The sequence below is a fragment of the Schistocerca gregaria genome, chromosome 4 (assembly GCF_023897955.1).
Source record: "Schistocerca gregaria isolate iqSchGreg1 chromosome 4, iqSchGreg1.2, whole genome shotgun sequence".
In the NCBI taxonomy this organism is placed as follows: Eukaryota; Metazoa; Arthropoda; class Insecta; order Orthoptera; family Acrididae; genus Schistocerca; species Schistocerca gregaria.
In genome coordinates this window covers 322,926,258-322,953,066 of record NC_064923.1, presented here as the reverse complement: position 1 = coordinate 322,953,066, position 26,809 = coordinate 322,926,258, and the positions used below count along the sequence as shown (strand labels likewise).

General features: G+C 44.7%; 1 protein-coding gene and 1 pseudogene across 1 annotated transcript in view; one reads left to right on the top strand and one right to left on the bottom strand.

Annotated features, from left to right (window-relative positions):
* LOC126266784 (irregular chiasm C-roughest protein-like) overlaps positions 1-26,809 on the bottom strand; it is a 1,732,081-nt gene that overhangs the window by 1,670,037 nt on the left and 35,235 nt on the right. The window lies entirely within an intron of this gene.
* Positions 18,554-18,671, top strand: LOC126268383 (5S ribosomal RNA; annotated as a pseudogene).

Below are 26,809 nucleotides of genomic sequence, written 5' to 3'. Positions count from 1 at the left end.
AGTCATCTTAACAACAGTAGGTTGCAATCGCTCAGCTGCAGGGAACGAGAATCTCTGGAACAACAAAGGTGGTCGGCTATTCGCAAACTGCTGTTTTGCACTTCCACGAAAAGTTGTTTAAAGACGTTGAAGCTATAAGTTGGCGACACGCCTCATCACAGAACGTGGGCGTAGGAAGACTGCACCTCTGGAAAGCGGAACAGTTGATCTGAGGACAGAATACAATATTGGTGGATGCACAGACGTCTTGCAACACTCGTTTCAGCTAACATTGTTGACTAGCGCCTCTGCAACAATACGTATCAACGTGTTCCGATTTTTGTCCAACAACAACGTCAGTTACGGCTGCAGTGCACACGAGATCGTCCATACTCTCACGGTATGTTACAATTAATAGATGTGTCCTGATACATCGTCATCCAGGCCAACGACTTCTCGGAACTGTGGTATCGATGCAGACCAGTGGCGGCAGTATTATGCTATGAGGGACATTCACCTGCGCACACATGATACCTAATAACTGAAGGTACAGCGGACTATGTGAACACAATTGCGAACTACACTACTAGCCATTAAAATTGCTACACCGAGAAGAAATGCAGATGATAAAAGGGGGTATTCATTGGAAAAATAAATTATTCTAGAACTGACGTGTGATTACATTTTCACGCAATTTGGGTGCACAGATACTGAGAAATCAGTACCCAGAACAACCACCTCTGGCCGTAATAACGGCCTTGATATGTATGGGCATTGAGTCAAACAGACGAGATGAGATAGCGTGTACAGGTACACCTGCCCATGCGGCTTCAACACGATACCACAGTTCATCAAGAGTAGTGACTGGCGCATTGTGACGAGCCAGTTGCTCGGCCACCATTGACCAGAAGTTTTCAATTGGTGAGAGATCTGGAGAATGTGCTGGCCAGGGCAGCAGCCGAACGCTTTCTGTATCCAGAAAGGCCCGACAGGACCTGCAACATGCGGTCGTGCATTATCCTGCTGAAATGTACGGTTTCGCAGGGATGGAATTAAGGGTAGAGCAACGAGTCGTAACACATATAAATGTAACGTCCACTGTTCAAAGTGCCGTCAATGCGAACAAGAGGTGACCGAGACGTGTAACCAATGGCACCCCATACCATCACGCCGGGTGATACTCCAATATAGCGATGACGAATACACGCTTACATCTACATCTACATCCATACTCCGCAAGCCACCTGACGGTGTGTGGCGGAGGGTACCCTGAGTACCTCTATCGGTTCTCCCTTCTATTCCAGTCTCGTATTGTACGTGGAAAGAAGGATTGTCGGTATGCTTCTGTGTGGGCTCTAATCTCTCTGATTTTATCCTCATGGTCTCTTCGCGAGATATACGTAGGAGGGAGCAATATACTGCTTGACTCTTCGGTGAAGGTATGTTCTCGAAACTTTAACAAAAGCCCGTACCGAGCTACTGAGCGTCTCTCCTGCAGAGTCTTCCACTGGAGTTTATCTATAATCTCCGTAACGCTTTCGCAATTACTAAATGATCCTGTAACGAAGCGCGCTGCTCTCCGTTGGATCTTCTCTATCTCCTCAATCAACCCCACCTGGTGCGGATCCCACACTGCTGAGCAGTATTCAAGCATTGGGCGAACAAGCGTACTGTAACCTACTTCCTTTGTTGTCGGATTGCATTTCCTTAGGATTCTTCCAATGAATCTCTGGCATCTGCTTTACCGACGACCAACTTTATATGATCATTGCATTTTAAATCACTCCTAATCCGTACTCCCAGATAATTTATGGAATTAACTGCTTCCAGTTGCTGATCTGCTATTTTGTAGCTAAATGATAAGGGACCTATCTTTCTATGTATTCGCATCACATTACACTTGTCTACATTGAGATTCAATTGCCATTCCGTGCACCATGCGTCAATTCGCTGCAGATCCTCCTGCATTTCAGTATAATTTTCCATTGTTGCAACCTCTCGATACACCACAGCATCATCCGCAAAAAGCCTCAGTGAACTTCCGATGTCATCCACCAGGTCATTTATGTATATTGTGAATAGCAACGGTCCTATGACACTCCCCTGTGGCACACCTGAAATCACTCTTACTTCGGAAGACTTCTCTCCATTGAGAATGACATGCTGCGTTCTGTTATCTAGGAACTCCTCAATCCAATCACACAATTGATCTGATAGTCCGTATGCTCTTACTTTGTTCATTAAACGACTGTGGGGAACTGTGTCAAACGCCTTGCGGAAGTCAAGAAACACGGCATCTACCTGTGAACCCGTGTCTATGGCCCTCTGAGTCTCGTGGACGAATAGCGCGAGCTGGGTTTCACACGACCGTCTTTTTCGAAACCCATGCTGATTCCTACAGAGTAGATTCCTAGTCTCCAGAAAAGACATTATACTCGAACACGAACATAATACGTGTTCCAAAATTCTACAACTGATCGACGTTAGAGATATAGGTCTATAGTTGTGCATATCTGTTCGACGTCCCTTCTTGAAAACGGGGATGACCTGTGCCCTTTTCCAATCCTTTGGAACGCTTCGCTCTTCTAGAGACCTACGGTACACCGCTGCAAGAAGGGGGGCAAGTTCCTTCGCGTACTCTGTGTAAAATCGAACTGGTATCCCATCAGGACCAGCGGCCTTTCCTCTTTTGAGCGATTTTAATTGTTTCTCTATCCCTGTGTCGTCTACTTCGATATCTACCATTTTGTCAACTGTGCGACAATCTAGAGAAGGAAGCACAGTGCAGTCTTCCTCTGTGAAACAGCTTTGGAAGAAGACATTTAGTATTTCGGCCTTTAGTCTGTCATCCTCTGTTTCAGTACCATTTTGGTCACAGAGTGTCTGGACATTTTGTTTTGATCCACCTACCGCTTTGACATAGGACCAAAATTTCTTAGGATTTTCTGCCAAGTCAGTACATAGAACTTTACTTTCTAATTCATTGAAAGCCTCTCGCATAGCCCTCCTCACACTGCATTTCGCTTCGCGTAATTTTTGTTTGTCTGCAAGGCTTTGGCTATGTTTATGTTTGCTGTGAAGTTCCCTTTGCTTCCGCAGCAGTTTTCTAACTCGGTTGTTGTACCACGGTGGCTCTTTCCCATCTCTTACGATCTTGCTTGCCACATACTCATCTAACGCATATTGTACTATGGTTTTGAACTTTGTCCACTGATCCTCAACATTATCTGTACTTGAGACAAAACTTTTGTGTTGAGCCGTCAGGTACTCTGTAATCTGCTTTTTGTCACTTTTGCTAAACAGAAAAATCTTCCTACCTTTTTTAATATTTCTATTTGCGGCTGAAATCATCGATGCAGTAACCGCTTTATGATCGCTGATTCCCTGTTCTGCATTAAATGATTCAAATAGTTCGGGTCTGTTTGTCACCGGAAGGTCTAATATGTTATCGCCACGAGTCGGTTTTCTGTTTAACTGCTCAAGGTAGTTTTCAGATAAAGCACTTAAAAATATTTCACTGGATTCTTTGTCCCTGCCATCCGTTATGAACGTTTGAGTCTCCCAGTCTATATCCGGCAAATTAAAATCTCCACCCAGAACTATAACATGGTGGGGAATGTGCGTTCACCGCGATATCGCCAAATAAGGATGCTACCATTATGTTGCTGTAAACAGAACCTGGACTCTTCCGAAAAAATGACGTTTTGCCATTCGTGCAACCAAATTCGAACGTTGAGTACACCACCGCAGGCGCTCCTGTCTGTGATGCAGCGTCAAGGGTAACTGCAGCCATGGTCTCCGAGCTGATGGTCCATGCTGATGCAAACGTCGAACTGTTCGTTAAGATGGTTGCTGTCTTGCAAACGTCCACATCTGTTGACTCGGGAATCGAGACGTGGCTGCACGATCCGTTACAGCCATGCGGATAAGATGCCTGTCATCTCGACTGCTAGTGATACGAGGCCGTTGGGATCCAGCACGGCGTTCCGTATTACCCTCCTGAACCCACCAATTCCATATTCTACTAACAGTCATTGGATCTCGACCAACGCGAGCAGCAATGTCGCGAAATGATAAACCGCAATCGCGATAGGCTACAATCCGATCTTTATCAAAGTCGGAAACGTGATGGTACGCATTTCTCCTCCTTACACGAGACATCACAATAACGTTTCACGAGGCAACGACGGTCAACTGCTGTTTGTGTATGAGAAATCGGTTGGAAACTTTCCTCATGTCAGCACGTTGTAAGTGTCGCCAACGGCACCAACCTTGTGTGAGTGCTCTGAAAAGCTAATCATTTGCATATCACAGCATCTTCTTCCTGTCGGTTAAATTTCGCGTCTGTAGCACGTCACCTTCGTGGTGCAGCAATTTTAATGACCATTAGTGTATTTGTGTGTCGTCCTCGACAGGCGTGGCATCTTTCAGCTGGGTAACCGTCCATGTCATAAGGTCAAAATCGTCCTATAGTGGTTTGAAGAGCGTGATATCACAACTCACTCTGATATCTTGTTGATCAAGATTGTCTGAATTTGATGGAAGTCATTTGGTATCTTATCGGACGCCAGCTCCCTGCCCACAAACCCCAGCCGGCTACATCGTCAATCTATGCCTTGCAGTATCGATGCCGTACTGCGTTCCAAACATGTGCCAACCAGCAGTTGATCATATTGCTTTGCCTCAACAGCATATAAAATCTTTTGTGTGTGTGTGAAGAAAGTACAGTACACACATAGTTACAGTCCAACGAAAGTCGAAATGTGAACGTGGTGGTAATTAATAGAGTTCTGTGAATACATTATAAGGTAGACGCCACGACAAAAACTGATGATCCTGAAGTGTGACTGCAATTCTAGGACCTCTTTTTTAATTAATAAGAGCAACAAATTCTAATGTTTTTATTGTTTATTTGTAGAGATACAGAGACTGATACTATTTAACGATAGACAAAGAATAGAAACTAAGCAAAAAAGTCGATATTCTGACAATGGGGAACCTACTTAGTTTATCAGGTACAAATATCAATGTGAAAAAGCAATAACTATAGGCAGCAGTCAATCTGATTCACACTCGGCGTCACGGGCCTACGTAATCGCCTTTGGTGTGCGATGTAAGGGACTGATCATAAAGGCGAGTAGGCAATGAGATGGGTCTTCCGCTTTCAGTCTCTCTCTCTCTCTCTCTCTCTCTCTCTCTCTCTCTCTCTCTCTCTCTCTCTCTCCTCTTTTTGAACGCTGCCCCTGCCCTGCTGTCGTCTTTTCGTCTTTTCCGAGAGATGCTCTCCCGGCGAACAGACGGCATTCCTGGGCCAGCGTGCGACCTGAAAGCTACGGCTGATTAACGATTCCGGCGCGTCAGAAGGCGTGAGAGTACGGTGCCAGTACCGGCAGCCCGGCGCCTTTCGGCGGAGCTGAATACGCCCGCGTCGGCTCCTAGCGCTGATTACCGCCTCTGATGAATGAGCGCGGCGCGGAAACATCGCGACGCACGCACAGTCGAAGCTAGCGCTGTAATTGGACGATTGCGCGGTGAGGGGGGGAGAGGCCTTCAGATGCGAAGGGAAAGCATCTGCTCCTCTCTGGTCGCCTCCCGTCTGCGACACCTGTGCCGAAAAGTGCGATTGAACTGGAGATACTCGTCCAAGATATGGCAAACTGGCCACGCAGCAGTGTGAGGTTACATCCGTCTCTGTAAGCCCAAAGTGCCGACACGGCTCACTTTATCGGACCGTTTCACTTTGTAATGTCCAAATGGGCAACAGATTGGAAGATTAGGTACTCCTCTGAAAGTATAAGACTGCAAATGTTTGACTGCAAGACCAGAGGTTGTTGAGCTTGACCCCGTTTTCTAAAGGTCGGCAAAGCTGAAGCAGGGATTGAGGGAAATTATTTTCATTTTCCTGCCCGCCTGCTTAGCTGGATGATAACGTGCTTACCTCCAATGCAGCGTGATCGGTCAAAGAACTAGTTGGCCTCTGTAATAAAAAACTGAATAGAAGGATCAACAAACGAACTTGAACGGATGTCATGTGACGTCCGCAACGACCAAACACAACGCTAAAAAAAAAAAAAAAAAAAAAAAAAAAAAATATATGCAGCGGTCCCGGTTCGATTCCCGACCGGGGTGGACAGGTGGACATTATCTCCGCTCGTGGATTGGGTGTTGTGTTGTCCTCATCATCATTTCATCCTCATCACTGGCACGCGAGTCTCCCCATTTGGTGTCGACTGAAATAAGACTCGCCCTTGGCAGTTGAACTTCCCGGACGGAGCGTCACGGTAAGCAATGGCATACGATCATTTCAGTTTTTTTTTTTCCTTTTCCTTTTATCACCAAGTTGCTCAATTTAAAAAAAATGGCTCTGAGCACTATGGGACTCAACTGTCGTGGTCATCAGTCCCCTCGAACTTAGAACTACTTAAACCTAACGACATCACACACATCCATGCCCAAGGCAGGATTCTAACCTGCGACCGTAGCAGTCGCGCGGTTCCGGACTGAGCGCCTAGAACCGCTAGACCACCGCGGCCGGCCAGCGTCATCCACAATCCATAGTACACTCATACTTTTCTAAATATGGTATCCACACGAGATGATAAAGTCAGTCATGTAATTACTAATAGTAGCCCTACTCGCAAAGGTTTTGAATCAAATGAAGAATACGCCTTCAATAACTTGTTTTAAAATTTCTGTCCATATTTAACGCTCCAACGAGAGCAGATTAGATTTTATTGGCACATAAAATGAAAGTAGATCAGTGGGCTGCAGTGGAAATATGCAGAAATCTAAAAAGAAATGGTCGTCGGAAGGACTGATTCAACATTCGCTGAAATTAAAAGCAGAGGTACCTCAGTTAAAAGTGAAGGACGAATTCCACTGTTCAACGCAAAGGAGAGAGCGGATAGGTGGGAAGTGTACATCGAGGACCTCTACGACAGGCGGAGTAACTATCTGCGCCGGCCGCGGGGGTCTAGCGGTTGTAGGCGCTCAGTCGGGGACTGATGACCACAGATGTTAAGTCCCATAGTGCTCAGAGCCATTTGAACCATTTTTGAACTATCTGCTGACAATAATGGAGGAGGAACGTGTATCAGTTTGGAACATACAAGAGATCCATCATGAGAATGGATGCGGAAGAGCTTTGGTAGACTTGCGAGCAAGCGAACAAACAAGACAGAAAGGAAGAATAATATTTCTTCCGAATCTATAAAATCCTTGCGGGAAGTGGGGGATTGGTGATAAAATGATTATTCAAATTCGTTTGTAGAATCTACAAGACTGTAAAAGTGCCATTGGACTTTCGGAGGAAAATCAGCAACATATTCTCGAGGGAATCTAACCAAAATAAATTCCACAATTATCGTGCAGTCAGTTCAAGATCTCTTGCATCCAAGGTGCTGACAAGAGTATTATTCAAATGAATGGAATAGAAAATTGAAGATCTCTTAAATCAGTATCATTTTGGCTTTAGAAAAAGAACCAGAGGCAATTCAGACGTTGCACTTGATAATGAAAGTAAGGCTTAAGAAAATTTAAGACATTTAAAAAGGTAGGTTGGTTGGTTTGTGGGGGTTGAAGGGACCAGACTACACAGGCCATCCGTCCTACCTAAACAGGATTCGTCGACCTAGAGAAAGCATTTGACAACATGAAATGGTTCAAGATATTTGAAATTTTCATAAAAATAGGTGTAAGCCACAGGGAAAGGCTGGTGATATATAAAATACGCAAGAAATGTGGGTAAACAATAATAATGGAAGGCCAAGAAAGAAGTGCTCGGATTGAAATGGTCGTAGGGCGAGGATGGAATTATTCTCCCCTACCGGTGACCCTTTACATCGAAGAAACAATGACAAAAATAAGGTGATTAAAAAAGATTTCGGAGTGGCATAAAAATTCGGGCTGAAAGGGACAAGTGAAAAGACTCGCTGATGACATAGCTATCGTCAGCGAAAGTAAAGTAAAATTGCAGACCTGTTGAGTGAAATGTACTCTAATGAGCGTAGAATATGGACGGAGAGGAGCAGTTGAAGAAAATAATGAGTGCAGAAATGAGATTAGCGATGAGCGGTTGACATCAAAAGTTCGGGCCCACGTAGCGGATGGAGTGAAGAATTTTACTACTTTATAGGCGAAATAACGGATGGCTGACGAAGTAAGGAAGAAGGAGACTGTCATAGGCAAAGAGTTGGTACCTCGCTCAAAGAAGTCAAAAGTACCAAACTCAAGGCTTTAATTTGAGGAAGAGAAGGGACGTCTGGAACACATCGTTGTATTTAAGTGAAACACGGGCTTTGGGGAAACAGAAAAAAAAGAGAATCGAAACACATGGGATGTGTTGCTATAGAAGTATGTTGAAACTGAAGTGGACTCGTATGATAGTAAACTGGGCTCTCCCCAGAATCGGTGAGGAGAACAACATTTGGAAAACACTCACTAGCAGAAAAGACAGGAATGTAGAACACTTGTTAACGCATCAGACAGTAGCTTCCTTGGTACTAGAGAGGGATGAAGAAGGTATAAACCTTATCGCTACCAGGGACTTGAATATAATAATTAAGAACTTTGGAAGCAGGTGCTACTCTGATATGAAGAGGTTGTACGGGAGAGGAAACTGTGGTGTGTCTCATCAAATCAATGTGAAGACATGAGCCTTGTCCCTTCCCTTGCGCGAAGGGTGACACATTTTTGTTTTTGGTTAACAAGCTTGACATCACCCCGAATCACTGGGAGGAGATGGTATTTACCCCTCTGGCGGAAACGGGGATATTCGGCGGCTCTGAGGGCGGACGAGGGGACTGAGATGTGAATGGAGTGCTGGCCTGTGGAGTATGGAGTGAGCGACGCAAGGGCGACAGCAGCTAGGACAGCGCCCGCCCCCTGTCCTATCAAATGAAGGATACACTTTGCGTTTTGGAATGTGTGGCTTGCTGATGTTGAGAAAGCATAGTTGGCTGTGAACTCGGACTTTTCGAGAACAGCAAGGAATTATGGTTTGTTTGTGAATAGAAAATAGAGCGTCTATCAGGTCCCGGCGGAGGTTCTAGTCCTCCCTCGGGCATGGGTGTGTGTGTGTGTGTGTGTGTGTGTGTGTGTGTGTGTGTGTGTGTGTGTGTGTCCTTAGGATAATTTAGGTTAAGTAGTGCGTAAGCTTAGGGACTGATGACCTTAGCAGTTAAGTCCCATAAGATTTCACACACATTTGCACATTTTTGTCTATTAGGTGCTGTAAGCCGGTGTTTTGCTGTTTCTCCCGCTGTTTAGCAGCAGCGACTGAACTACTCGTGAGATTTATTACCCATTAGTAGTCAGGTTATGTGCTTCAATGGTCAATATGTGAAAACTATACAACCAGTTGCTTTGAATAATTCTTTACATTAGTGTTTCCAGTAGCTAGTGGGTATGGTTTTTATTTGTTGTTTCTTGTCTCTAATACTGAACTGTTTCAGGTGACCCTATTGGTTAATGGTTAATTTTGATGCAGATTATATACACACATGCGGAGTGGCTTTTTAGGTAAGATTATGATATGAACGCTCCATGTGGAACCAAGTGGATGTGTCCTTTTTAGGTAAGATTATGGTATGAACGCTCCATGTGGAACCAGGTGGATGTGTTATAGGAGCCAGGCTTTAAGCATTACCCTTGATCTAAATCCGGATCCAAGCAATTTCAGAATAAAAGGGAAGCTTGTAAATGATTGATTTTTTTTTTAAATTGTGGCGTTCTTCAATGTTTGATTTTACTGACATTAAGCCGTATTTTTAAAAATGATCTAGTTACCATGGTTTTCAACTATTGTTAACCTCCTTAAATTCTTAAGAGGTGCAGTCATGTCGCTGGGAACCTCTGTTTTTTACAGTTGTTCATTGGTAGGGCACTTTCTGAGGCATCGGGGACCACCAATTTAGTATTGGAGGGCAGCGTGGAGAGTAAAAATCGTAGAGGGAGACCAAGAAATGAATACACTAAACAGATTCAGAAGGATGCAGGGTGCAGTAGGTAATGGAAGATGAAGAATCTTGTCGAGCGGTCTAGGCGGCTGCAGTCATGGACTGTGCTGCTGGTCCCGGGGGAGTTTAAAGTCCTCCCTCTGCCATGGCTTTGTGTGTTCGTCCTTAGGATAATTTAGGTTACGTAGTGTGTAAGCTTAGGGAGTGATTACCCATAAGATTTCATAATATTTTACACACATTTGAACATTTATGAAGAATCTTGCACAGGATAGAGTAGCATGGAGAGCTGCATCACACCAATCACTGGACTGAAGATCACAACAACAACATTGCACTTATCTCTCTGGGAAATGTGTTTATTATGATGCTCTATGGACGATATCAAGTGATTAGTTACGTGTTTTTTTCCCCAAGTTGTGATTTAACAATTGTAAAAAATTTGTTATTGGTCTCCAAATATCTGACTGACAGGGATTTGTTTTGAGTAATACTGTACGGCCCAGTACGTTGTCCTGGACAGTTGATGTCATCGGCGACCAAAGTGCCACAGGAAATCGTGTTAGGACCGCATCTATTCTCCAGATAAATAAAAGATCCGTCGTGTAGGACGAGCAGTAATGTGGTATTGTTTTCTGATACCGCAATAGTTGTTGAGTACTGCTCAACTCTCGAGATTTTATCGAAGACATCGAATGTGTATACAGGCATGCTGTTGTATTTTCTACCAACTGGTTCAAGCGTTATGAAAATGTTGGAGGAAACACTGTTGATGAAGTATGCAAAATCAGCATGTGCGCAGACTGTAGATCGATTCTACTGTCTCCAATGCTCATAGCCTCGTGTGTGTGTGTGTGTGTGTGTGTGTGTGTGTGTGTGTGTGTGTGTGTGTGTGTGTGTGTGTGTGTGTGTGTGTGTGTGTACTTATTGAACCAATGGCCGATATTTTATGGAGTATCATGGGCCGCACTTGCCGCGGCCTTTGTTGAGGGAGGATTCGTGCTGCAATCAGAGCCGAAGATCGCCTTACGGCAGTACATGCAATCGATACTGGCTGCACCTGGGGCAGGCGGAAGTCTTGTCTTACAAGCCGCTTCCTTGCTCTGGGAGCCGCGTGGAAGGCTTAAGGCTTTACGGTGTATAGCTGCTGGTACAATGAAGCAGGAGTAAATCGCTTGAGACCATGCTCTGTGTTGCGCTATCTGGGTGACACGTCTGACACTGCCCTCAGGAAACAGGGACCACATTTTACACAATTACCGGAATGATCATATATGTACATCAGGAAAATCATTAATAAAAGTTTATCATGGGAGGGGGAGGGGAATTTTAAATATAATTTAGGCAGTGGTAATTCTGGAGATATTTTGTTAGTGATGCCAAACACATGCAGTTACAAAGTGGTACGGGGGGGGGGGTTCAAAATGTTACTCAACCTTATGGAAGAGTGCTTCCTTCTTATTGCAGGTATGATCCCGTTTAATTAAGTAAGAAAACTGTTAAGCTTTATAGGAAACAGTAGTAGTCGTCACCCAATACACTAAATGTGAAGTTATGCCAAGAATCAGGACACCATCATAGAAATTCGTGGTAAGAATATATCAGCCAAACAAGTATACTAGCGTGAGACTGTATGCCAAATAACAGAAGATAGAAATTGTATTAAGTGCTTCCAAAAAAGGTCGACCGGAAGTGCTAATGACAGAAAACTTCACTGGAGTGGAATCTACGCATCTTTTAGTTCCTTGATGTCTATGTAGTGCCTGATCTCTCCTTTGATAGTGCCCAAATGGCATTGCGCAAATACACTCCTGGAAATGGAAAAAATGGCTCTGAGCACTATGGGACTCAACTGCTGTGGTCATCAGTCCCCTAGAACTTAGAACTAATTAAACCTAACTAACCTAAGGACATCACACACATCCATGCCCGAGGCAGGATTCGAACCTGCGACCGCAGCAGTCTCACGGTTCCGGACTGCGCGCCTAGAACCGCGAGACCACCGCGGCTGGCCTGGAAATGGACAAAAGAACACATTGACACCGGTGTGTCAGACCCACCATACTTGCTCCGGACACTGCGAGAGGGCTGTACAAGCAATGATCACACGCACGGCACAGCGGACACACCAGGAACCGCGGTGTCGGCCGTCGAATGGCGCTAGCTGCGCAGCATTTGTGCACCGCCGCCGTCAGTGTCAGCCAGTTTGCCGTGGCATACGGAGCTCCATCGCAGTCTAACACTGGTAGTATGCCGCGACAGCGTGGACGTGAACCGTATGTGCAGTTGACGGACTTTGAGCGAGGGCGTATACTGGGCATGCGGGAGGCCGGGTGGACGTACCGCCGAATTGCTCAACACGTGGGGCGTGAGGTCTCCACAGTACATCGATGTTGTCGCCAGTGGTCGGCGGAAGGTGCACGTGCCCGTCGACCTGGGACCGGACCGCAGCGACGCACGGATGCACGCCAAGACCGTAGGATCCTACGCAGTGCCGTAGGGGACCGCACCGCCACTTCCCAGCAAATTAGGGACACTATTGCTCCTGGGGTATCGGCGAGGACCATTCGCAACCGTCTCCATGAAGCTGGGCTACGGTCCCGCACACCGTTAGGCCGTCTTCCGCTCACGCCCCAACATCGTGCAGCCCGCCTCCAGTGGTGTCGCGACAGGCGTGAATGGAGGGACCAATGGAGACGTGTCGTCTTCAGCGATGAGAGTCGCTTCTGCCTTGGTGCCAATGATGGTCGTATGCGTGTTTGGCGCCGTGCAGGTGAGCGCCACAATCAGGACTGCATACGACCGAGGCACACAGAGCCAACACCCGCCATCATGGTGTGGGGAGCGATCTCTTACACTAGCCGTACACCTCTGGTGATCGTCGAGGGGACACTGAATAGTGCACGGTACATCCAAACCGTCATCGAACCCATCGTTCTACCATTCCTAGACCGGCAAGGGAACTTGCTGTTCCAACAGGACAATGCACGTCCGCACGTATCCCGTGCCACCCAACGTGTTCTAGAAGGTTAAGTCAACTACCCTGGCCAGCAAGATCTCCGGATCTGTCACCCATTGTGCATGTTTGGGACTGGATGAAGCGTCGTCTCACGCGGTCTGCACGTCCAGCACGAACGCTGGTCCAACTGAGGCGCCAGGTGGAAATGGCATGGCAAGCCGTTCCACAGGACTACATCCAGCATCTCTACGATAGTCTCCATGGGAGAATAGCAGCCTGCATTGCTGCGAAAGGTGGATATACACTGTACTAGTGCCGACATTGCGCATGCTCTGTTGCCTGTGTCTATGTGCCTGTGGTTCTGTCAGTGTGATCATGTGATGTATCTGACCCCAGGAATGTGTCAATAAAGTTTCCCCTTCCTGGGACAATGAATTCACGGTGTTCTTATTTCAATTTCCAGGAGTGTATTTTAAAATGCATCCCTTTAGAATTCTTGCCTGTTCATCAGATATTTCCTGGAAACAATTGAGACTTGCAGCTTTCTTTCAATGGTTCACTTCATCCGTAAACCAAATTGGGAAAGAACTATATGGACTGCTCTGATGCGACATGGCTTTATACATTTTTTTGCACAGAATCCATGCATTTGGTTTACGAAAAACCAGTATCATCTGTACTGGTCTCCTCGAAGAGCATTAAAAGTGAGTGGTTAATGTGCAACATCATGTAGGCGAATCTTTGTCGCATTCTTTCACGGCACAGTGAACAGTGAGCCTTTCACACAGATGCAACAACATTCTATAAACACTATAAAAAAAGACTAAGCTACAGTACACGAAATGTCAGGAGGACAACGCTACCGTTCATAACGCCAACACCACGACTTTATGGGATCAGTGTTTACATGGATAAGTGATTTTCTCGGTTGCCGGCTTATTCCTGCCTCACTTTCTTGAGGGGCGGAGAGAGGGGGGGGGGGGGGAGGTATCTTAAAACTACCGTTTACAGCAATACTCACAGCATTGCCAAATAGTAGAAATAAACTGAAGAATGTACTGCTACAATTCCTCAATGAACGGTACCACATATGTTTTAGAACATGTAATGACGAATTTAATGATGTGAAGCTCATGAAGCAGGGTACTTTTAACAACTTTTGTATCTTACCCTTTCGCCTTAGTATACTGTGCTAACATCTGTTGCGTTTTTCAGTACATACTGTACGAAACTTATATTTACTATGCAATATTTGTTTTCATACGTGCCATTGAACAGTTCGTTCAATACATTTGCTTTGTGGTAATTAAGAGAACACACACAAGTACACACATTAAATACGGACTGGTCGTCTGCTGTATGTAATTTATGGGACTTGTCACTTCCTACTACCTATCCCGCATTGCGGGCGTCTTTTGTACAGCGAGGAGACAGATGATAATAGTTTAATACCCCGTCGACGTAACGGTCTTTAGAATGACTGCACAATCTCATAATGGGCAAGGATAAGGCAAATATTCGCCGCGAGCTTCTACTGAAGGATATGGATGCATTCCTACAATTTCTTCAACTAACTGAGGTCAACCGAGGGTAATCAAATCTGTACTATCAAATACTAGTCCGCCGGACTACCGCCCCCAAACTGTTGTCCTATACTGACATTCGGCACCTTTGTTGTAACAGGGAACTGTTCGTAAAACGTGCTTTGACAAAAAAATTAAAAAAATGGAACTTTCGTCGTACCGTGTTAGTTCATGACTGATCTCTGTAAAAATTTTGAAAGAAATAATCCGCATTGGCTGTAGATTATCTTTTATTAAAAGCCAAGACCGGTTTCGCATCAATAGAAGACTCAACCTGTGGTGCTAAAGATTGCCTTGCCTGTTCCCGCTCAACCACCTACCTGCTTATGGAGTGGTTTTGCTACCGCCTTCGTTTTAAATAAGGACTGCCGGTTTTTGTGCGCTATTGCTTATAACATGACGCGAATGATGGGGAATGGCTCTAAGGCACTTACCTTTCGGCGATGACCTATTAAAAATAATCTTTGTCAACTGAGGTGGGTGTCCTAGTGGCTCGAAACCGGTCATGACTATTAATAAAAAGTGTTATACAGCCAATGCGGAATATTTCTTTCAAATTTTGGACTTTGGCTTGCTCTCGGTAAAAAAGCCGAAGGAGCTCTTTCGTAGCCTTGCGCGAAAAGACAAACAGGTATGTCTGGGGGGGGGGGGGGGGGGTCAGTGGAAAGAAGTTAACAGATGTGTTGTAAATAAAAGTGGCGAGGAGAACAGAGTTCCGTAGCACAGGAAAGAAAATACAGCACTAATCTGACTACAGCAGATGCTGATAGTGACCACTATTCATATGTTGGTAAATTTGGGCCCTGGCGAGGAAAACTGCTGAAGGAGGAGCGTTGGAATTGCTGCAGTCTCATCTGAAATGTTCTGCTGAAGTTCTTGAAGACTGCGAGTGTTGTTGCGATGTACCTTTGACTTCAGGTCTTCCAGCACAAAGTAATCACACGCTGATAAATCAGATGACCTGGGTCACCAGCTGGGCCGCGATCACCCCTAACAACTCTGTCAAGTGTGAAGATTGTGTAAATGCGCTCCAAGTTTCGGCCGGCTTTATGGGCACTTGCTCCATCCTGTTGGAAGTAACTGTAGGTCTTTTCTTCCGCCGTAAATGGTACCGCAAATGGTATTAACTCGCCCTGGCCATTTTTATTTGCCCCATCGTGATGAGGGTGATAACCAGAAACTGAACACAGTTGGCTATTAAACATGTTGTATCATTGTCATTTGTTTTCTGTCAAAACATCATAATCGACTGTTCCCCACTGAGCACAATAATACGTCTGTGGCGAGCTGTGCGCCCGTCAACATCGAGAAGACGACTTATGATGAAACTTGTCGCAGCTGGACACAGTTGCGGTACAAAAACAATAGCTCACTACTAATACACTAAGAACAATAGTTGTTTAGACCCGAGAACAGCCTCGTTGCTTTTTGAGAGATCATGTACGTTATCACACGTAACCTGTCGAACGTCGAGTAGTCAGTCACTGAATGGACGATGTCTATACGCCCGAAAGTTACAAATAGCAACCTAAGTTACAGCAGTACAGGGACTACTCAGAATTTAAAGCGTAGTTTTTTTTTTATTATTCAGTTGTTGGGAAGAACATTACGGCTACATTTGCACACTCCCTGTAACATGCAGTAATGAATCCACTCTGCAAGATAGTAATAGCTTAATAACTTATCTGCTCATTATCCCCTACTACATCTAGAGAGTCTCTTCGATGAAATAAAAAATACTATACAGAGAAAAGTAGCATACAACGAAATCCAGTGATAACAGTAAGGGCGCAAGCGTCTTCTGGCTACCGGTATCTGAGATGGTGGAGTGATGCGACATCGTTGAACAGTAAAGAAGATGCGGCCAAGCGAATTCTCTGACTGGCTGTCACTGTGCTTACTGTCCTGTCATTCAAATATACGTGCGAGAAAATCATACCGAGGTATAACACGCACGAAACAGGAGACGAAAGAACGACAAGCAAAGTTGGTAAGAATTGTTATCAGAAATGGCCCAAAAGGACAAATTGTTCGACAAACGAGCATGCGACGCCACTCTGTGAATATTAAGTATGTGTATAAAGTGGAAAAGTAAGATTCTTGATCTAAAACTTTTCTTATATCGTAAAAACAAAGTCACCACACCATTACATCATGTACTTCACAACAAAGATATAATTGGACTAAAATTCTAACTGAAAGAATAATGTCATCCGTAATACTTTAAAGAAAATATGTAGTCCATTTCATGTGATTTCTTATATCATTATCCATTTCGAACTAGCGTTCCTCGCTATCGAGACCGATGTCGAGGTTCACTTCCCTCGTAACACTCCTCTTTCTCTTAAGAATATTCTTTACTTATTGTTTCCCCTTACGAAATGAAAACGACAATTCTGAATGGTTCTAGTAAACAACGAGAGCGGTAGAACTGAAGCGACCCACTATGTGTCATGCTAAATTTCGTCCGCTGAGCGGAATATTCGAGCGGAACAGAAATGCTTATTGGCTCAATAATTCGCTTCTCCTTCATTTCAGTTACGCGCACGATATATGGTCATTTATCTTCCGACTTTAGCGCTTACCTTTCGGATCAATATCTTCCTTTTGGAGTTGGCGACTTCCCTCCACTAGTCAGCTCGTCTACAGTTTACTGCTACCATAGTTTCTATGAAGCGATAGCTTCCCGTTTTAATGATTTTATAACCAGAGTAAAAGCAATCGTAATGAAAACCGCACATTTAGAGTACCTAGGTGAAAATCGTTGTGGCGTGTGATAACATTTTATGTCGAAGCGCCGAGGCAGATCTCGACAGCCATCAAGTAGAATGACCGAGTGGGGCAAAACGTTGCCTGTTTCCTAAGCGGAATACATCTGACTCCCTAATTAAGGGACTTTTACGCCCGTTTGGCCTCAGGCTAGAGTCAGCGTCACGTAACTGTTTTAAGTGTGGCCTTTTATCATGGTGAGTAGTGCACTTAAACTACTACAGTTGTTAGGTAATTAACTTTGTGTTTACATTATCTTTACAGTTATTTACAATAACTTACGAAATGTACTCTTCAATTTGAGGAGCAGGTTCTTGACTGTTTTCGAGCCCTGTTCTTTACTTGCAGCTATCTATTGCTCCAGTGTTCTTATCCCAACAGGCAGGAGGGTCATCTCTGAGAATGGTTCGTCTCTGTCTCTCTCTGTCTCTCTCTTCTGTCTCCCTATCTGTCTATCTCTCTCTGTATCCCTCTCGATCTCTCCCTATCCCGCTTTGATTCACCTTGTAGAGGGCTTTGGCCCAGTTCTAGTCGTTTCTTCTTGACATATGATCTACTGCATTTTTTTCATTGCTTTGCCCGTGTTCTTCATCACTGACTTCGGCCATTGTACTAATACCGTATACTTTTCACGACTATTCTGGTTGTGCTTACCATCGATGTCTGCATGCTTATGTGCACAAGTTCCCAAATTACCTTTCGCCAAACGTATTACTGTCCGAGCTTTGCAACCGTAAATTAAAACGGTAAGAGCGTACCTGTCGAAAACTTTTTCTTAAAATACATTAGCATTTTGTGCTGGAATACCATGGAGTATTGTCCAAATTCCCAGTCTTATACGGCAGAGACCCTCAGACTTAATGTCGCCTATAGGGTCCAACGTCGAAGGTACGTTAAACATCATCTTCCTTCCTTCTCTCTAGAGACCACTGCTAATCAAGATGGACATACTTTTCAACTGTATCTAGAGTCACTGCTCTGATCGACAGATTACCGTTTCCGCCGGTACGTTGAACATAATTTTCATTCTCGAGACTTTTCTTTAACTTCAAGAACTTCTTCTATAAGGTCAAAAACAGTTCTGCGTCACTAGATAGTAGCGCAGTATGATATGCTCAGAAGCATACATACCAAGAATCCCCGAGGAATGTACTCTTCAGCTATAAACCCATGCATATCCTAAGCTGCGCGTGCCACGATCCACAATGATCTATGTAAAGTCAGAGCTTATTAGCTGCAGACAGCTGATAAACCGACTGGAGCTGTAGAAGTTTGTCAAGAATTAATAAACTTTTATATTACTTATGGGCAACGGCCTTGCCGCAGTGGCTATACCGGTTCCCGTAAGACCACCGAAGTTAAGAGCTGTCGGGCGTGGTCGGCACTTGGATGGGTGACCATCCGAGCCACCATGCGCTGTTGCCATTTTCTGGGGTGAACTCAGCCTCGTGATGCCAATTGAGGAGCTACTCGACCGAATAGTAGCGGCTTCGGTCAAGAATACCATCATAACAACCGGGAGAGCGGTGTACTAACCCCACACCCCTCCTATCCACATCCTCTATTGAGGATGACATGGCGGTCGGATATTCCTTGTTGAAGTCCTCATATTGGCGTAGCTGCCTAACGGCAAGCAGTGACCAAGCCAAAGGCACTGATGTAACACAGTTGATCCTTACTGCAGAAGAGTTTGTCTCCAGTCACGATCAAAATTAGATCTTTCGTAGTTACTTTAAAACGCTTGTATAGTGCCACCAGAAAGACAACGAATTATTTTTATCCAGTTCGGGCTGTAGTGCTTTCTTAATCAGTGTCGAAGGGGCTCCAAAGAGAGGAGAAAACTTAATTTAGGAGGTTATCCCTTAAGCGGTATGACCTGACTGTAAAATCATCATAAGTAACTTTCAGTTGCTCTTGAGTATCCTGTCCTTAATTCTAACATTGCATTTCTGTTGTAGCATTTTCACAGAACCTGGCCATTTTGGAAATGTAGCAAGAAAATCGCAGAATTAATTTAAAATCAAGTAAAAGTTATCCTACACAAGAACTCTAATCACACGCGTGATTGAACAGACGGGTGAAGCACACTGGAGGAAATCGATATGCAAACAGAAGCACGAACGAATTCAGTTGGATGGCAACTGGTACTCCACTACAATGTGATATGGCTAATCTACTGAACCCATACGCCAGCCATTTACGCAACGTAATCGCACAATGGGATTATAGGAGGTAGGTGGATATTTCACCCTGTATCGTACAAAAGTGGAGCTTACGTAAGCACGCGTCGGACCCTCCAAATCCCCGCCGACAGCGTTATATAACATGCAGCAGAACATGACTCAGCGAGTCGCGCACATGCAATGCGAGGGCTGTTATTTCAGATCAACGATCCGAGCGCAGGCAGGAATTAATCTCATGTAGGATTTCACACGTTCGTCCAGATGGAAAGATATTTCTGAACAACGCTTGTATTTATTATCTCTCCGTCGATAAAGCTGTGTTTTAGAGTCCCTGTATTTGTCGAGGTTTAACAGGTATCAAGTAACCTGATAGCTATGGGATTGTTGAAAGAATCATTGCAACATTAATTTGAAGAAATTGAAAAAAAAATCTTCGAAAACGTTAAAACAGCATGCGTGGGCCCAGCAGTCGAACCTGAAAAGTATGGGGCGTTACATTTATCTTCCCTTGTACGAAGCGCTTTTAGAGGTTGAGTGCACGGTCAGCCGTGTCTTTTTCAAAGGAACCCTCGCGGCATTTACCTTAATTGGTTTTGGGAAAATGTGAATCTGGACAGCCATAGTTTTGATCCCTGCTTTCTGAGAATATTGGTCATCCGTCGCCTTGCCATATATTTCTTTGGTATTTCGAACCTAGCACTAAACCAAACTGTGGAAGATATTTAATTACACATAAATAAAAGTAGCTGTATGCTACAGGTAGACAAATTTCCGCTAAGACAGCAACATTGAAAAGGATAACAAATATACGCTCCAGTCTCATTAATGTCATCGCCGCATATGTTGGACATTAATGTGCTATAACCTCTCACAGGCAACACTGGCAATGGATTGTATATAAAGCGTGCCGGGAACGGCGAGAAAACAGTGCATTTGCTGTCGTAATGCAGATTTATCTGAAGTCCAAAAGGCCATGATCATTAGCTTTCGGTACACGTGCGGAAGCATTTCTAAACGGTTAAATTTGTCAACTGTTCGCTTGCCGCCTTCGTTAAATTGTACCGTGCACTGGTAAACGGCGCTATTCAAAAATGGTGCCCGGTCAGCTATCGTGCATCACGGCCATAAATAAAGGCGGTGAATGATGGCTGTGGAAGTAGACGTGCAACTGTTGAGCAACTGAGCGCCGAGATGAACCAAGTAGCTACCAACAGTGTCTTAACAACCGTTCAGCAAATATTGCTGCGTATTGGCTTCCGCAATAGGTGCCCAACTCTTGGACTCATGCTGACTGCTATTCATAGGCAACGAAGGCTGAAATTTTCACGAAAGTACTGCAACTTGGTGTCCACTGAGTGACTATAGGGGCCGTTTTAGATAAGTCAAGGTTTATGCTCCATCGGACAGACGCCCGTTGGCGTATACGACCTGAAACACTTTGAAGCCAGCACCCTGCAACAATAATCGAAAGCTTCCAGGCCCGAGGGGGCAGCATTATGCTCTGATGAATGTTTGATCGCATTCCCTGGGTGAGCTCGTCACTCCGGAAGGCACAATGGGTCAACATAAGCGTGCATCTCTCCTTGGGGACCATGCCACCCCTAAAAGCACTTTCTTTTTCCTCTTCACGATGGCATCTACCAGCAGAACAATGAAATGAGTCACACAGCTCGCAGTGTACGTGCAGGGTTTGAGGAGCATCAGGATGAGTTTATCGTGCTCTCTGGTCAGCGAAATCCCTAGATTTAAACACAATCAAGAATCTTAGGGACCACTTCCATCGCACTGTTCATCCCACGGAACCTAGAGCAACTGGCCATGGCGCTAGAATCAGCAGGTCTCCGCACTCCTGTCGGCGCCTCCCAGAACTTCACACATTCTCTTCCTCCACGTGCACGTGGTCATTTGGGCTTTTGATAGGTTCTCTTATTTATGAGACAGGACAGTGTAGTAACAGTTTAGTTATCGTGTGTATACAGGGTGTTACAAAAGGTACGGCCAAACTTTCAGAAAACATTCCTCACACACAAAGAAAGAAAATATGTTATGGGACATATGGTCGGAAACGCTTACTTTCCATGTTAGAGCTCATTGTATTACTTCTCTTCAAATCATATTAATCATGTAATGGAATCACACAGCAACAGAACGTACCAGCGTGACTTCAAACACTTTGTTACAGGAAATGTTCAAAATGTCCTCCGTTAGCGAGGATACATGCATCCACCCTCCGTCGAATGGAATCCCTGATACGCTGATGCAGCGCTGGAGAATGGCGTATTGTATCACAGCCGTCCACAATACGAGCACGAAGAGTCTCTACATTTGGTACCGGGGTTGCGTAGACAAGAGCTTTCAAATGCCCCCATAAATGAAATTCAAGAGGGTTCAGGTCAGGAGACCGTGGAGGCCATGGAATTGGTCCGCCTCTACCAATCCATCGGTCACCGAATCTGTTGTTGAGAAGCGTACGAACACTGCGACTGAAAAGTGCAGGAGCTCCATCGTGCATGAACCACGTGTTGTGTCGTACTTGTAAAGGCACATGTTCTAGCAGCGCAGGTAGAGTATCCCGTATGAAATCATGATAACGTGCTTCATTGAGCGTAGGTGGAAGAACATGGGACCCAATCAAGACATCACCAACTATGCCTGCCCTAACGTTCACAGAAAATCTGTATTGATGACGTGATTGCACAATTGCGTGCGGATTCTCGTCTGCCCACACATGTTGATTGTGAAAATTTACAATTTGATCACGTTGGAATGACGAAACTAAAATGAGTTCTACCATGGAAATTAAGCGTTTCCGGACACATGTCCACATAACATCTTTTCTTTATTTGTGTGTGAGGAATGTTTCCTGAAAGTTTGGCCGTACCTTTTTGTAACACCCTGTACAGTACAGCAGGAAGATCATGATAATAGTCGTATGTACTTTTGGGGAGTATAGGCAGCGAAATTTTGTACACAGAGCCGCCACCTCTGCCAAAACCCAGATTGGCACTCGGTAGAGTTGAAGTTTGATGGCAGATACGATTATGTCATTTCATACTGCTTCAATTCTATGTCACAATTCATCAATTGTAGGGCTGGTGACTGGTGGCTCGCCAGTGTTTCGGCAATCTTTCAACAGATATTTTCAGCAGCTTGCGAAGTATTGACGTAGGTGTCATTCGCTACTTGAGGCAAACGCGAAATGGAAGAATCTGTTTCCCTGTACATACGTAACATTCAAGTATCTCGAATACAAAATAAAGGAAATCAGTTGATTATTGAAATTAAAATCCACCTTTTATGGAAACAACTGCTGACTGTGAGTGCCCAGACGTATTTCAGTACCATTGTGGCATCATCAGTGGTTACTTCCATTCACTTTTGTAAAATGCAAACAGGTTTTAAGTAGTAATTATTCTCGAAATTAGACATAATAGCAGTTTGTGTCTGTTTTGTCAGGACCGGATAGAAAACAATTTTTTCGCGCAAGATTCTTTCTATTTGGAGCCCCACATTTCCCCCCCCCCCCCTCCACCCACTCTTTTCCCCCTCTTAAACTTCCACTTGTGTCAGTTTTCGCTAGTAATCGTGATACGCACTGCATACAAAACTAGCACTTAACGTCCCAGAGCGGTTCTAGGCGCTTCAGTCCGGAAGCGCGCTGCTGCTACGGTCGCAGGTTGGAATCCTGCCTCGGGCATGGATGTGTGCGATGTCCTTAGGTTACTTAGGTTTAAGTAGTCCTAAGTCTAGGGGACTGATGACCTCAGATGTTAATTCCCATAGTGCTCAGAGCCATTTGAACCATTTGACGCCCGTCTGCGGCTTGCGTCGCTTAGTCGTATACCCAGCTCTGGCTTTGTTTATCTTATTTCCTACATCGTTGTGCTCTCTAGGACCCTCCTCACATTATTGTCAACTGAATCGGAACGGAAGACTCGACGTCAAGGAGATTCTGTGTTGTGAAGCAGATTGGCAGTTCTCGGAAGACACTGCTGACGCTATTTCGATAAGGCTTGGGTAGCGCGTTATCTTATTACCCAACCCCCGTCTACTGCACTTGCCTCGACTCCCACGGAACCAGAACCGGGCTGACGTGGGACGGTGTGTGGTTGCGCTCGTCACCGGCAACAATGATGCTCCCTTGAAACACTTCCCTGCAACCAGCGAGCCAACAAACAGTGTAAGAAGCAGGTACAACGACAATGCCCTCCAGCGGGCCAAGAAACTAGTAAAGCATGGTCACAGACCGGGAAGTGCTCTCCGCAATGCGCCAGAAAAAAACTGATGTTATCATAACAATAGTATACATAGATTTGGTAGTAGGTGTAGTTTTCATTCATCATGGAAATAGTATTTTTCCTTTTAATTATTACTATTATTATTATTATTATTATTATTATTATTATTATTGTTGTTGTTGTTGTTGTTATTAATACTAGAAACAGTTATGGTGAAGCGAGGTAGTACTGTGTAGGATAAAATTAAGTGTTAATGTATATTGCTTTTTTCTGTAAGATTCGGTATAACCTGTGTTTAAGTCCTAGGTAACATGCTGTAAAGGAATGGAATAAATAAATTAATTAATTTCTAACAGTAGCCTGTCATCTGCACCTAAATTATGTCTATGTGAGTTTGATTGATGGCTTAACGTATCACGCTGTCTCTAAACGTACTTTTGTTGCGACAATATTCAGCGAATTATTTGCAGTTATTTTAGAAGTATCTGACCTTTCCTACCTGCTCCTATGATGTGAAAATGTACAGAGAAACACGTTTTTGAGAACGTCCATCCGCAAGTTAGGCTTCACTATTTTACAAATGGCGATGTTTATGTTGCTGCCGCATGCCTAGTCCATGTTAATAGGATCACTTATAGAAGTGCCCAGACAACCGTCTCTCAGGCGCAGCTTCCCTGAACCGACCAGCAAAGGGGTGACATTGATTCCAGGAACCATGCATCGTGAACAGCTAGAATTACAAACAGCGCTCTAGCTGCAGGAATGAAAAATGAGACGCCTGAACACGGGACGTTTGTCCTCGTATTCTTTTTGCTAGGCTCGATAATTTATTTTCTTATTCTGCCCAGAGGCGCGTTCCTTACCTCCGCGGACTATAAACGTGGGCGTTGCGGAAGTAGCGACGAGCTGAAAAGGGGTGGAATAAAACGGGAGAGGGTAGTTGGCGGCTACAACGCGGCAGGCGTATGCGCAGATGACGGCGAGCGCAAATGCTGATATACGCGCGAGAGAGCGGCGAGCGGGCGCCTGCGAGGCGGCAACACTGCTTCGCGGCGCGTGGAGCGGGCGGCCGGATGCCCCGGGGCGCTTCCCCCCCACTCCTCCACAGTAAATCAGGCTCGGTGGCCGCGGCCGCTGCTACCAGTCGGGCCAGCAGCAAGAACTGATCCCGACCGGCCCGGCAGGTGTGCCTCACGTGGGAAAGCTAGCGCCCAGCGCAGCCGATGCTGCCGCAGATAGCGGCGCGCCGCTGCGCGGCTGACCTGAGTTCGTCGCAATGGCAAATACTCTACCTCTGACCAAGGCACCGTCACTGTTACAGTTACGAGGGGCAGTCATGAAGATTTAATTATTCTTCTGTAATGATCAATGAAATGAAAGTTCCAAAACTAGCTGTAATAAGCTAATATATTTTACATTTTGCGTGACAGCCCTGTTTCAGCTTAGCTGCCCTTAACAAGTGACCTGTGAAAATAACACTGATAAGTATATCTATGCGTAAATCATGTCTGTTTGATGTTTATATTTCAATTTTTTACTTACGTTTAATTGGAAGTGATGATCATATTACATCTCTAGTAGTTTATTTATTTTATTTTATTTTTTTTTTGTTCCTGTCAAGCCGTGGTACGCACCGGGTGTTCAGAAAGTAACTATGCAGTGCCCTGTCGTGGTAACGACTGCTTCGGCTGTTAATTATTAATACAATATTTTCCATTGTTTAACACATATGAACCATATTTGCCCAGCTGTTTGCATTTGTTCGCATATCCGGTTTGACTAAAGGCCAACGTCTTGTGTGACATCATTGTGATCCAGGTCGTCATGCTGATGACTGAACAAAAAGTTTTTCTTGTTGAGCATGTGTTGCGCAATGGAGACAAGTTAACCTCAGCAGTAGTATTCACATTTGCAGCAAAGTTCCCAGGAGTGAAGACGCCTATCCGCAATGCAGTACGAAACCTCATCACCAAGTTTCGAAACACCGGAAGCGTTCATAGTGCTCCAAAATCAGGTAGGCCACCCACATCCAAAGAGAAGGTGGCGGAGATACAAGACATGATGCTGCAAAGTCCAAAGAAATCGGTTAGACGACTAGCTCAGCAGGCCCACGTGTCCGTTGGGTCCGCTCACAAGATACTCCGGAAGTCACAGTCCATGTATCCTACAAAAGGTCGGTCTTGCATGAACAGAGACACCGATCGCCCGGGGCGTGTGAACTTTTCCAACTGGTTTCTGTCCTTCCTGCAGGGAAATAGTGAGGGGATTCTTGACAAAACGTTTTCCACGAATGAGGCGTGATTTCGCCTCTCCGGTTACGTGAGTAGCCAGAACAATCGTGTGTGGATTACGGAGAATCCACATGAATATAAGGTGTCCCCACTGCATGATCAAAAGGTTTGGTGAGCCGTCATTCGTAAACGCGCCATTGGACCGATCTTCTTTCAGGATACCATAAATGAAGAACGGTGCATTTTGCAGCGCTTCCTAGATGAACAAAATAAGAATGACATTGAGAATGCCTGGTTTCAAGAGGATGATGCGACTGCACATACCATACCGAGCACATGGCAATGAACCTTTTTAAAGGACATCTTCGGAAACCGCATCATCTCTCCATGACTTTGGTCTCCGTGTTCTCCCGACTAGGTTCCACCGGACTACATCCTATGGGGTATGTTGAAGATAAAGGCCTATAAACGCAATTCGCACAACATACAAGAACTCCAAGCTGCATTGACACGTCCCATTCGGAACATCACTCCAGATTTTCTACACAGCGTCTTCAACAACATGCAGAAACTGATGTAACTGTGTCTTCATTTCAATGGGGTCACTTCCAGCATCTGTTGCAATTTCCGTGACTTTAATACGGCTAATTCTGAATGGCATAGTTACTTATTGAACACCCTTCTCTACAAAACGTAAAAACGTGAAAAATAAGTTTTTGACAGTTCTTTACTACGATGTTATATGTTTACACAATACATTCTGCTTAGCAGAAATGATGTTATATTTCGTTCCTTTTGTTTTCCTTTGAATTTTATCTATGGTTTGTGTATGTATTTTTTCCATGTGACTATATCCCTTTTCACATCCTATTATCTCAATAAAGCTTTCTAGATAGTAGTTATGCTTAAAG